At 36.4% G+C, this 13,761-nt stretch overlaps 1 protein-coding gene across 15 annotated transcripts in view; it reads right to left on the reverse strand.

Annotated features, from left to right (window-relative positions):
* ROBO2 (roundabout guidance receptor 2) overlaps positions 1–13,761 on the reverse strand; it is a 1,042,455-nt gene that overhangs the window by 592,028 nt on the left and 436,666 nt on the right. The gene's annotated exons all lie outside the window — the stretch shown is intronic.

The following is a 13,761-nucleotide window of genomic DNA, read 5'->3' on the forward strand; positions in this document are numbered from 1 at the left end:
GGAAGTCTTTACCCTGAGATCCCTGTGGTCCCTCAAAACTCTCCTCAGCTGTTGCAAACCCACAGGAGACCTATTTGTTTATGGAAGTATGCCAGGTGTTTCTCTTTCATAAATATTTAATTAATCAATCTTGCGAGGAAAAAATGCAGCCTGCACAACACTCCCGGTAATGAATATGTGTTAGCTGTCTCGATTTTTTCCCCTCAGAAGCTGATTAGTTATGTCATTTGTAAAAGAAAAAAAAAAAAAAAAAAAGAAAAAAAAAAGAAAAAAAAAAAGAATAAAGGCAAATCCATTGTATTTGCAGAGCAGAGCACAGTGGTTTTGGGGGAGAAGTTTGTACCAAATAAGACACAGAAAAAGGGGAAAAATAATATCTATAGCTGTTCTGTTAGCAGAAAGGGGATGCCACAGACCAGTAAATTTGAAAATACATTTTATCATGACGAAGAGTCAGTTAAAAGTGATGAACAAAGCGCACCCACCTGGGTATATCAGGTCACTTTAGTGAGTCCTGCTATTGTGGCCAGCAGCCTCTCCTGAGATCTGAGACCCTGTCACCCATGAGAGCCTATGGATCACTTCTCAGTGGGAGTCAGCAGCACTAAACATGAACTCATTTGTAAAGAAAAATAAACCAGATCTGAGGGAATATACTGGACACTGATTGGCAATTAGATCTCAGTAAGTATAGATTATCAAAGACTTCAAATTCCTTTGTATTTTCTAGAAGTACAATTGCAATCATCTGGGTAGGAATATAACACCCTGAAGGAGGAAGACAAAGAAATCACCAGACCACAATTCCGAGGACCTAAGATTGATGCCTGGCTCTGCATGGTAAAAATCTACTTAAATGGCAACAAAGAATTCTCTCTGTCACACATCTGCCATGCCCAGGGTTTGTCTGGGCTTGGATTTGCCTGGGGTTGTGTAGAACTAAATTAAAGCTGAATAAATGTGCTCAAGCTTTAACTACACACAGGATTGAAAAATGTGAAATAGTCAAAAGAAAATGTAAGATCTGGTGAATGGTAAACAATACAGTGATTATTACAAAGCAAAAGAAATCTCAAATGGTCCTTACTTTGTGTTTTACACTCTTCTTTGGGCCTACTTTATTTCTGGGTAGCACACAATAGTTTTTAATAGATAATAAATATGAAAAAAATATTAAATATATAATTCTTTTGTTAAGGGAAGGTGTGTAGACACATTAACAGGGGTTTAGTCCTTGGCAGTGCTCAGCACTGGCACTTTTCTTATTCAGCAATATCACACAGTCAGAATGTCTTACACTGGGGCTAAAACACAAAAATGACAGCTGAAAACACAGTCACATAGGGTCCCTGGAGCCAGGCTTTTACTTCTGCAGACTGTTACTTTGGAATTAATTAAAAAGAAAAAAAAAACCCACCAAACTCACATACAAAGAAACAAACAATGTATTTTGGATTTTGCAAAAGAAGGTATTTTAGCTGATCTTCTAATAATGCCTATTTTTATACCAATTCTCACAGAAGCAAGATAATAGTGACAAAAGAGCTCTAAACTAAGGAAGTTTCAATTCCTGTACTTAGACATTTACTCATAAGCACAAGGTTTGTACTAGTCATGATTAATATTATTTAACTAATCTTAATAATAGTTTAAGAATAGTGGGGACTGAACTACTGCTGTCTGGCAACAATACATTTCAGCCTTGCTGCACATTTTGCAGACATGGCTCAACACACAGTATTAATCTGGCTCATGTTTAGGCTATTCTACTTGTAATGAATCCAAGAACTTCTTGATTCTGGGTAGTTGCACAAAATTTACATCAATTCAGGCTGAGATTTCTCCTCACAGCTTTTCAGTTATCTAAGGAAAGAAGAGTAAAATTTTCTATTTTAATTTAAATATGACAAGTCAGTCTATAACATTTAGGAGCTCAATCCATACAATAGCAGATTTCTCCTTTTCTGGATTCCTTGATTTTACACACATGATTCTTCTCCCCTTCATTGTTTTCTTGGCACATCTCCCCTTCTAAATTGTACATGAAAGAATACACATTTCTTCTCATTTTCTCTCCACTCAGAGCCCACAAAAAGTAAACATGTAGAGCCAAAGCCATACACATGAAAACACAATGTCAATCATCCAAAATACATCTAATTTTAAACAATGAAATATGAGTATAAAACTACTATTTCATAATTCCCTTCTGCTTTATAAAGTCAGAGTCAGTGTATGGTACAAAAATCTGACTTATATGACACAGATACCTATTAAAAAGACACGGTTGGCACTTTAAAGCATACAGTTCATTAGCTGATTTCAGTGTTTCCTCAAGTGATTATTTAAAGGACCATTGAATACAAAATTATGGTGGCAGAATAACATGAAGTAGCATAAAAAAGCTTAATACTGGTGACATCTTTAACTTGAAGCACTTGACTGTACAAAATCTCTTACTTTTCCCATAAATGTTTCATGCATCTACATAACTCAAATAGAAATTCAAAATAAACCCCATAAAAATACCTTGTGAATTATCTCTCCAAGCTCTTTTTTATTTAAAAGTATGTTTCACATTTACACCCTGTACTTTGTGCAAAATATAAAAAAAATAAATTTCTGGAGAGAAACTGTTTTACAGTAATGAAAGGAGAAGTAAATGATAGAAGAAATCATAAATAAGACTTCATCTTATAAAATGAAAAGTAAAAGGCAGCTCCCCCCAAATGACAGTATGTAGAGCTTTATTATGGCATTGATATCATCTAAACTGATGGGTTCTCTTTAGGTTATCATGTTTCTAAGGTTTTGTGAGAGATATTGGTTGAGACATTCTTAAAGAACTGCCCCAGAATACAAATCTTCCTTATTGTTTGTGTAGCTATGCTGCAAACCACCATTCTTCCCTGCATTCCTCCCCTCTGCATCTCTCCCAGAATATATCTGGAGCACAGTTTAGGCTAAACACAAAGGCTGACAGGCTTTTCCAGTGGCAGACAAAGCAGTACCTGGTGCTGAGTGAATTCTCAGACAAAAAGGGGACCTGTAGTGCTACAAAACTTCCCAGGCACTGTCAGCCTTACCAGAAAACCATGGGCATGTTTAGGTTCATGTCCGACCACGTTAACTTGAAGGAGTCACTTAAAAATAAGAAAGGTTACTTGGTGACATATGGCATCAGTTTCCTTGTTATTCCCTCTTTTACTTTATGCATCTTGACCTTTTCCAGCTATCCCAAGAGGAAACTAATGTGATCTCAAAGAAACGTTCAGGCATTGGGGTATCACTGCTCTGTAGCTGAACTGCACAAGGATTCAGTTACCAAATTTATGTGGCTGAGGTTTCTTAAGCGAACTTCTGTGGCTCAATATGACTTTTGGTGACATTTGTTAACATTGTTAACAGAAATGTAGCCTGGGAATACTATATTAAAATATCAATTCCTTCTCAGAAAAGAATCAGATAAATATCTGTCCAACATTACTACAGCAATAATTATAATCTCAAAGGGTGTAGTTGTGTTATCTTGCTCCCCAGTGGATAAATTGCAAGGTCAGTTTTAGAGAGAAAATTCATCTGCTACTGAAAAATAACAAAGTACTAGTTTTGATGCTGCGTGCCCTGGTATTCTTATCCAATTGAGGCTTTGTTTCCACTTTTATCACTTCAGATAAAATTAAGACTTGACAAAGAAAAACACAATTATTGCCAGCGATGACATGCAAGAAAAAAAAATACATGAAAAAAGGACAGATTGGGAAGGAGATTATAAAAATATAGTGATATGCACAGCAAAGCATCCTACACACACACAGAGAACCCCTCAACAAAAGAACAAACAAACAATACCAAAAAAGAAAAAGTAGATAGATCTATAATGAAATATTATGCAGACCTCTCATAAATTCCCTGGTAGGTCACACAGCCAGTAGTACCCAGAAAGTGATGCAGCACTATTCATGAGAGCACCAGCAAATCTGCTTTTCATTAGCAGCAGCATCAGTGATCCTGGTGATGCAGTGAGTCAGGCTTGGTGGCTCACTCACTTCAGCCAAGAGCCTGAGGAAGTTCTTCCACCTCCCTGTGTTCCCTGCCTCCATCCCAGTGGAGCTCACAAGGACCTTGAGGCGTCTTCCTAGTTCTTGTCATTACTCTTACAGCAAGGTAGAGAAAACTTAATGATCAATTTTCAATGAAAATGCTGGAGGAACTTGACAGGGAGAAAACTGGTTCCCTGGCAGTCACGGTGTGTGGTGACATTCTCCAGCACAGGAGAGATGAAGTGTTCCAAGGAAAGGGCCTGCTCCCTGGCAGGGCACTCTTGATCCCTTTTTTCCTCAGGACACCAACAAAAGAGGGCTAAAAAGACCATGAAGGCACTTGGGGGAAAAATTGAAGAAACTGTAAGGAGTGGCTGAGGTCGCTTGGTCTGCTCAGCCTGGAGAAGAAGAGAATGAGGGAAGGAAATTGTTGGTCTTCGACATCTTCAGAAGCGGAAGGGGAGAGGCAGAACTGATCTTGTCCTTCTGGTGACCAGGGAATGGCCTGAAGCTGTGTTGTGAGAGGTTTGGGCTGGATATTAGTAAATGGTTCTTCACCCAGAGGACGACTGGGCACAGGAATGGGCTCCCCAAGGAAATGGTCACAGCACCAAACCTGACAGAGCTCAAGAAGTGTTTGGAAAATGCCATCAAGCACATGGTGGGATTCCTGGGGTGTCCTGTGCAGGGCCAGGAATTGGACTTTGACGGTCCACGTGGATCCCTTTCAATTCAGAATAATCTATGATACCTTAATTTTCCTCTGAGTATAAAAGACACTACACCAAAAAAGTCCCATCATACACAAAAAAATGTGCATGGTATAAAAGATCAATAATGAGCTGGACACTGGTCTACATTATCATTGCTCTTTATATCTATCAATAAAAACCTTATGCTCTTAAATGATTGGTTTCAGAATCAATCCAACCTATTGTCAAAAAAGGTTTTCCTTCTAAATGGAACCTCAAAAATTTGTTTTATTAGGAAAAGTTGATTTATTTTTTTTCCAGAAGTTGATAAAATCTGAGTGGTTCACTTTCTTGGTACACCTAGAAAATTTAAACAAGGCTATAGTAAGAAAGCTAACAAAATATAGTCATAGAATGCATATTTTTTGAATCTTTGTGAAAGATTAATGATAGTTATAAAAAGAAAACCTTACTGATCTGTTATATGACAGACAGCAGCAAATAAAAAAAGCAGATTCAGGACTATTAACAAGTATAATTATATTCAGTCATTCCTTTTAAAATTGCTTAAAGCTCAGCTGGATTTAATATTTCCTTCAATCAACAACATGCAGGATGTGCGGAAGAATAAATTATGATTAAAATACAGGCAATATGAAGCAAGGAGATGTAGACCATTAATTTAATTCATGACATTTTCAACACCACTTTTATGAAAGTCATGGATTTTATTCAAATGGACTTTATAGAGCTTTTGAAGTAAGCAGTCTTTGAAGTTCCTCCTTTATTTGTTGTTACACTTATCATGAAATGTCAAAGAAAAATGGTTTATTACTATCAGAGGTGCTTTATTACTCATTTTAGGGGGATTATCAAAATGAGAATCTCCATCCAAGGACAGATTTATCAGGTCATAAATTTTGCACATTATTTTGATAATAAAAATTGGCATTGTAATTATCCATTTCCCCCAGATACTTCCTCTGGAAGAATAAAAGCTGACAAAAACTCTACCACCTTATGAAAGTTTGACTCAGCCTACACTCATTTTTCCTGCATAATGACGCAGGAAAAAAAATTGTTAAATATAAATTGTTAAAAATAAAGCATGATATTAATATATTCAGAATCTATGAACTAGTCTCTATTATTATGTAAGTTTCAGTAAATTGAAAGAAACATTTTGAATTCTAATCTTGAGTATAGATTTTTCTTGCTTGTCAGTATTAGGAGCGTTATGAATTGTTTTTAGAGTATGAGATCTATCAGTCCATAAGGGTTGATCATAAAAATGGAAAAAACCCACAAAATATAGATAATGGTCCGCAAAAAAAGATCGGTTTCTAGAATGGCTTGGGAGAGAAAAGGCGGAGAAAAGGCGGAGAAAAGGCGGAGAAAAGGCGGAGAAAAGGCGGAGAAAAGGCGGAGAAAAGGCGGAGAAAAGGCGGAGAAAAGGCGGAGAAAAGGCGGAGAAAAGGCGGAGAAAAGGCGGAGAAAAGGCGGAGAAAAGGCGGAGAAAAGGCGGAGAAAGGATAGCATTTTGTCAGATGGATGATTTATTTCCCCCTTTTGTTCCAGTGTCAAACGGCAGGGATGCTGAGTTACATAATTTTCTCTTCAAGGTGGATATACCATTACTAGGATAGAAAAATAAGGAAGATTCACATGAACTTGCCCAGCAGTCTCATTTAGGATTAAAAATTGAATTCCGAAAAACTTAATAGTAAAGAAACAACTACAGAATTCTGCTTCTGAAAGTCTTTTGCCATTCTTGGGTAGGAGCTTGAGTAGGAGAATTTCAGAAGTGAGAAACAAGTGCAAAGCTTAAAATTTCGTGAAGAAGTTAAGCTTTTAGAAAGGAGAACTCAAAACATTCAGAAAGTCAAGTCTGGAATCTTGTCAAAATTTTAAAACTCAATCCTTAAAATTGGGACAAGAAGAAAAAATATTATGGTCTTTCCAGTCTTTGACAATTCAAGGTATTTCTTTAAATAATGGCTCATTGAGAAAACTGCTAACATTAGTCATGTGCTTTATAAAGATCTACCACTCATTTCAGTCATTCAAATAAAAACTACACTGCATAAACCGATTTGAGAAAGTAGATATTTCACTCTCCTGCACCAAATGGATGCCAGTCCTTGTGAACAATAGATCCGTGGCCTCTTTTGGCTCTAAATAAAAGAAACATTGAGGAGTTGTTTTTAATTAGGACATCATACATTAAATGAACTGCTGAAAGTCAGTCTTGCAGATTTACAAGGCCTTTCATACTGAGAATGACAATAAAGGTGCAGAAAAGTATGTGCTACAGTAAAACCAGTCCAGAGTACTTTTTTAAATGGCCAGAAATGAAGCCCATTTGTAGGAAAATATTCTGTCAAGATTTACCGTGGCATTGCAAAAGTCCCAGTGAAATCAAGAGAAATATTTTTGCCGTAGGGTTCTGCATGGTAAAAAACCCCTTCAAGTCGCCTTAATTAGATGTTTGAAAAACAAGAACAAGGATGTGTGAGTGAGTGTATATGTATTTTGTGTTGTGAAACTCAGATCTTGCTTTGAATCAGGGCTTTGATCTTTATAGTTTCAGATGGTTCATTATAAAGTCATAGCAAAATCTGTGAAGAGATTCTCCAAACAAGGCATGGTGTGCAATTTAGGTCCAAATCTATAACCTGCTTTATGTTTAGTGTTTATTTTCAGACAAACAATTCTCTTCTCAGCACTGTCTGAAATTTCTCTGGGGAAGGGAAATAGGAAGAAAAGCAAACATCCCAAATGTAAAGTCACAAAGCCCCTAGCAGACTTCCACTTGAAACTTTAGCAAGTATATTGTTGGCAAACATTTACTTTTAGCAATATGCAAAAGTGTTAGGTTTTGGTATATAGATTCTGAAACGAAAAATTGACCTGAAATGTGAGTAAATGGAATTTTAGATCATGTTTGTTATCCACTAAATAATTCATTGTTCCATTTTACACATGCAGCCTTTAATTAACTTGCTGACTCAGATGCATGATGCTACTAATCCATTCATTTCCCCAAGCCCACTGAAAAGTATAAAACATGTGTGGGCACAAGCAAAAGACTGGGAGATTATTAAAGAGGAATTTTTAATCAGAAAACCTCAGACAGCTGGATCCTCTTCCCCCAGCTATGAAGACCAGATTGAGGACTGATTGATAACACCTGTTAACTACTGTCTTTTTCCTGAAGCTGTTGAGCCATAAGCCTGTACAACTATTTTTTCCTGAAATACTGATCACAATAGCACAAACCAGTTAATAATAATTCTGACTAAAGGTTTAAGGTAGTTGCATGTATCAAGCATCCAATTTCTGCCTGACTGGAAAATATATTTAGTAATATAGCCTTCAATGACAAGCAGAATTTTGATAATTTATACTAAAATACATATATATGTGTTTATATAAACAAATATGTCTGAGGAGTATGACTTCTTGTTGCAAACCAATTCTGCCTTAAATATATGCAAAAATATCCAACATCTTTTCTTAAAAAAACCCATTTAATTACTAAATGTTCTATTTTGTTTTTATAGATGTCTTTGTATGTTCTTCTTCAGGGAAGAACAGATTTTTTTCACCAATGAAATACAAAACAAAGGGCTTTCAATAGCATCTAACAATGATAACACCACATAAACACGATACACTGAGTGAAGTATTGGGAATGAAAAAAAGAACAGAATTCCAGCAGCTAATAATTTTTTCTTTTCTCTGTTTCAAATTAAATAGTTCATTTTTCTTGAATACCTCTTTTCACCATTTACAGACCTAAATTTCACTCCAGCCTGTGTTGCCTTTGCAAGGCTTTTAATAGAACGGTATCGATAACTGTTTTCTGTGGACAAACACCACAGGAGTGAGAGACAGATGTAATTCCTTCATTCCTCTCCCTTGATCCTAGTCTACATAATTAAGTATCAGACTAGATAATCCCTTAGGTCCGTTCATTATTCCAGTCTATTTAATACCAGCATATCACTCTGGGATAGGTTATGGTGCTCCTACAGGCCTTAAAATAGGTTCAAAGATTTACAAGGTAACTGGAGTTGTGACCTCCTTCCTGGGGGAAGGGAAGAGGCATTAAAGGAAGGATAATTCAGAGAAATGTGACTTAAGTGCAGCACTAGAGCTATAACCTCTCAAGTTATTTAAACCTTAGTCTTTTACCACATAGTCCCTGCTGGGTGAAATCTCCAGTTGGCCTAAAAGACTTAATCACCTCTGGCTGGATGAGTATTAGCAGTTCATTTGCATAAGTACTTGTCATTATCATTAAGTGTGTTTGCTTTCAGATATATTTAAGTTCACATTAACTCCTTCTTGCTTGACATTAGGATCTCTCAAACTGGCAGTGGCTGGCTGCATTGTATTTCCTCTGAACCAGTCTCCTACTTAGGACAGCTGTATACTTTAAATACTCATCAAAGAGAAACGATTCCATCTACTGCATGAAAAATTGAAGACACATAACGTTGGTACAAAGTCAAGATGTGGTCACAGAGAAATGAAAGTACAGGCTCTAAAGCACAAAACAGTGTCTGAAATGGGGTAGAGTAACCCAGTTGCCAGAACATCTCCCCCTGAGACTCAGAAATCTGTGCTTGTCATCATAGCTCTACACAGATCACTGCAAGAGGCAAAATTTTAAGTATCTGCAACTCAGTGTAAAGTCAAACCCTAGGGTAAAGCATCCAGCCACTGTGTGAGAGATGCAGATTTACCAGGGACACTCGGGAAGCTTACACTCCTCTGCCATGCAGTCTGACAAAACAGTTGGGCTGTTTGCTTCTGTTCCTCATTGTGTTGGCTGCATGCACCCCATTATGGAAAATAAATGTAAAAAATTCCTTACTGTGAGGGTGGTGAGGCCCTGGCACAGGTTCTCCGAAGAAGCCGTGGATCCCTGGTACTATTCAAGGCCAGGTCGGATGGGGCTCTGAGCAACCTGGGAAAGTGGAAGGTGTCCCTGAGCATGGCAAGGGGGTTCTAACGCAATCACCTTTAATGTCCCTTCCAACCTGGGCCATTTTTTGATTCTGTGGACACTGTGAGGAGGTGGCATCTCAGGGAGAAGAATCCAAGGGCTCTCAGTAGAAGCACAGAGCTGCTGTTTGGGGCTGGCAATCCCACTCTTCCATAAAGTCTGAGCAGCTCTGTGGTAATCCTAAGCATGGACCTTTCCAAGGATCTCTCTCCTTTTGTCCCAGAAAATGAACATTTTGGACTTTTTAAGACTAAGACAATGAGCCTTTAAGATGAGGGCACTGCAGCCTAGGGAATGCAAAATGCACCACAAGACAGGGACAGATTATTTACCTGCTGGTTATGATAAATATCCAAGAAGAGTAACCTGCCTCTAAAGCTTACTTTATGGACTTCTAGACACATTAAATTGGTAAAAACAGAAACAAACTTTAGACCAAGAATGAAATTATGAACTTGAAAAATCTAATAAGGTAAAGAATTATATCTCTTTCACTTGGTCTCCTTTGGGGCATATGAGTCCTGAGGGACCGTTTTCGGACCTAATTTTGGAGAGCATGCATCTTGAAAAACTTATTACTCTGAAGAGAGCACATTTTCAGAACGAGACAACAGTTTTTACTAGAAGTAAAATCAAACTTTTTTGTTCCACTGCATAGGAAAGCAGCCTAACAAGCTACTGATATAGAAGTTAAGGACTATGTAACAGCGGCTTTACTCTAAAAGCATTTCAACATAGTTTTAAAACAAAACATTTAAAAATTATTAAGAATAAATGTCTAATATTTTGTTTTTTATGACAGACTTCTTTCATCTGACATATTCCAGAAATGTTCAAACTTTACAGACTGGATGGGTATTTAGGTATGAATCTGTGTAGTTTCTGACTTAGATTTGCAGAAACAGAGACTGTGTCAGTTCTAAGCCTGCCACATGACATTTAACTTATTAACTGACAAGAACTTAAAAGAAACTTAAAAGAGAGCTTCACAGGAAGATTAGACAGCTCTAAACATTTTGTCTCAACATCTGAGCAGGTTTTTTGGACCATACTTTTTACTTCAGATGTCAGATCCCCAGTTCATGTTTCCAAAATAACTCTTCACATCTCCTTCCTCTCTGCTGACAATGAACAGATTACTGCAGTCTGCTCTTCTAGTGTACACAAAGTCATATTTCAGAACATTTCCTCATACTTCCTTAAGTCAGTGGTAAAAATATTCCTTACTGAGTCCTGAAAACGTGGGTTACAAAAACCCCTTCTGCTGCAGTGACAAAACATGTGGTAATGACAGCCTCAGGCTTCCCCATGCAAAAGTTAGGCTACAAACATCTTGAAAACCTTTCTTGCATTTTCATAGCACAAGACTTTAGGCAAAAAGACTAATATAATCTGCTGCTATATCAAACTAACATATTATATATTCAGGTCACATTAATAATTAATTTCTTACATATGGTATAAAATACACATTTTTACATCTATTATTTTTCTTGAGAATAACATGTGTGAACTGTATTTTGCATACAGCTTTATTTATATTTATGGTAAACTATGTATAAACACATGTTTATGCACTCAGAATGGATGTTTTTAATAAAAGTTACAGTCAGGATTCTTAACTCATTGTTTTCTACAATCTCACTATTCAAAGTCTTTTAGGAAAAGAGGAATCAAACCGCTTAATAATCTGTTGCTTTATTTTTTTAATATCTCCTATGCTGAAACATTCATAACAAACTTAATTTGGAAGGCAAAGGAAAACAGACTTGTTTTGAAATCTTAAATGGGTAAAGTAAACAAAGTGAATATCATTTTGTAGAAATCTACAAAATAGAATTATAATCTTTTGAGAAGTTTTATCAGTGTCTTGGGTGCAACATTGTTTAGCAAGTTTTCATACTTGTTTCCAAAATGGATGTGTACAGCCCTCACCTCATGCAATATTTTCCTACAAGCAGAGAGCCTGAATTGCTGCTTACGTTAATGTGCACCAGGTCATGCCTGCTTTCAACAATTCATATTAAATCCACGTTATCTCTGCATGTACTTGTGATAAGCTTGTAAACCTGCAAACAACATTCATCAGTATATTCACAGCTGAAATTAATTTTGCATCTTTTCTACTAACCCTCTCTTTCAGGGGACTTGTAGAAATAATTTCCTGATAACGTCGAAATGTCACTCATATTTCCCAAATTTTAATGTCAGGCATAGTCACCTCACTTCCTGAAAATATCACAAAATATATTTTTAAAGCAAATAGGACTGAACATTCATAAATCTTACAAGAGCATGATGAAAAATAACACTAGGACAGAAACACTGTCAGCCCTAACCAACTCTGGCAACTGAGGTACCATGAATATTCCTAATTCCATTCCTGTTCACAACATAATCAGACCTCTGAACTGAAGCCTGTGAAATACTGACACAAGAACAGAACCTTCTGAAGCATTTTCTACTTAGGGACTGTAAGCAATTTTTCTTTTAAACATTTGTTTCTAAAGCTCTGAGAATGAGTAAGGTATGATGGCATAGCATGCCTACCATTCTCAATATGGTCTGAACTAGTCAAATGCATCAAATATGATTGTAAATGTATGATACAGAAAAGAGTTCCCATTACAAATAGTTTATTTTCTATTTTAAAATAGAACTAAAGTAAACATGAACCGCAGGTTTGTCAAACACAACTCTACCTGAAAGACAGCACTATATTTGAAACCATGACATTCCAAACGGAAGCCAGGTAATTTTAATTTTTTCTTAAATCAATTTATTTCATTTTACAGTTGAGAGATTTGGTCCTGGTACTAGTGCAGAAACCCCCATTTAGGAGCCAGACACTTTGCTTGATTGATCAAATAGAACAATTCTTGTTCTATTTCCTGCAGATGAGATTGATAAAAGGCAGGGGTAACATTAAAAAAAAAAAAATACATCATCACAAGTAAATTTTTCTTGAAGTTGATAGCACCTCAGCCTACAGCTCACTATACACAGTCTAAAACACAAAGCACACAAATATATTATATATATAACAAAGTGGAATATTACAGTGCATTTTTTGCCTTATCTCTATAGTCATTAGGCTAAGTGTCTTGGAAAAGGAAACTATGAAGTGTATTAATTACCAATAGGTTTCTCCCCACAATGCTTATGCACTTCAGTCTCTTCACATGTTAAGCTCTTAAGGATAATAACTTAAAAAAAGCTATTTTCTAGACAACAATAAAAATAAAAACAAAGCACCATTAAGTAAATGGGTTTTTTACCTAATGGCAGTTAACTCAAGTGATTAGGTAAACTATATTAATGCACATCACTCCTTATGTCAATAATTTAATATTCCCCAAAATAATTTATACAAACACAGATAAGGATTTAAGAGAATAGAAAGAGGAATTAATCTAATGCTCTCTGAGTCAATAAAGGAGTTCTGTGAAGGCAGTTCCAGTTGTTACTCACAAAACACAAGGGAGATGGGCTGGTATAGTCACACACGGGTTTCCAGAGGGAGAAAGGAGCTTTAGGTTTCCATAATTGGAATCACCAAGTGCCACAAATCATAGTCACAACTGCCAAGTTTATGAATTAGAACCTGAAATTAAGTCTCTCAAATCTGGATTTTGCTGCCATTAAATATAAAATTTAGACTCCTAAGTACTGATGATATATGTCATTAGATATCATGTTTAGATTCATCAATGCTAATGACCTACAAGGAATAATTAGTACAGTACAAAATCAAGTCTGTAGACCTTTCCATTCTATCTACAAAAAGTCTCAGAAAAATGAAATTACTACTGTGTTCTCTGCTTTCTGATGCACAATGTGGCATGACAATGGCTTTTACTTTGTCTTTAAAAGTTCACTCCAAGACACGAGAGGATTCAATAATCCTGCAGCTGTAAATAACCATAGTTACTGTCTTTCTCAGCTAAACAGAGAGCTGTATTACAATATAGTTACAAAACCATGATATAATTATCAACAGAGCAATGAACAG

Source organism: Zonotrichia albicollis, chromosome 2 (assembly GCF_047830755.1).
Source record: "Zonotrichia albicollis isolate bZonAlb1 chromosome 2, bZonAlb1.hap1, whole genome shotgun sequence".
In the NCBI taxonomy this organism is placed as follows: Eukaryota; Metazoa; Chordata; class Aves; order Passeriformes; family Passerellidae; genus Zonotrichia; species Zonotrichia albicollis.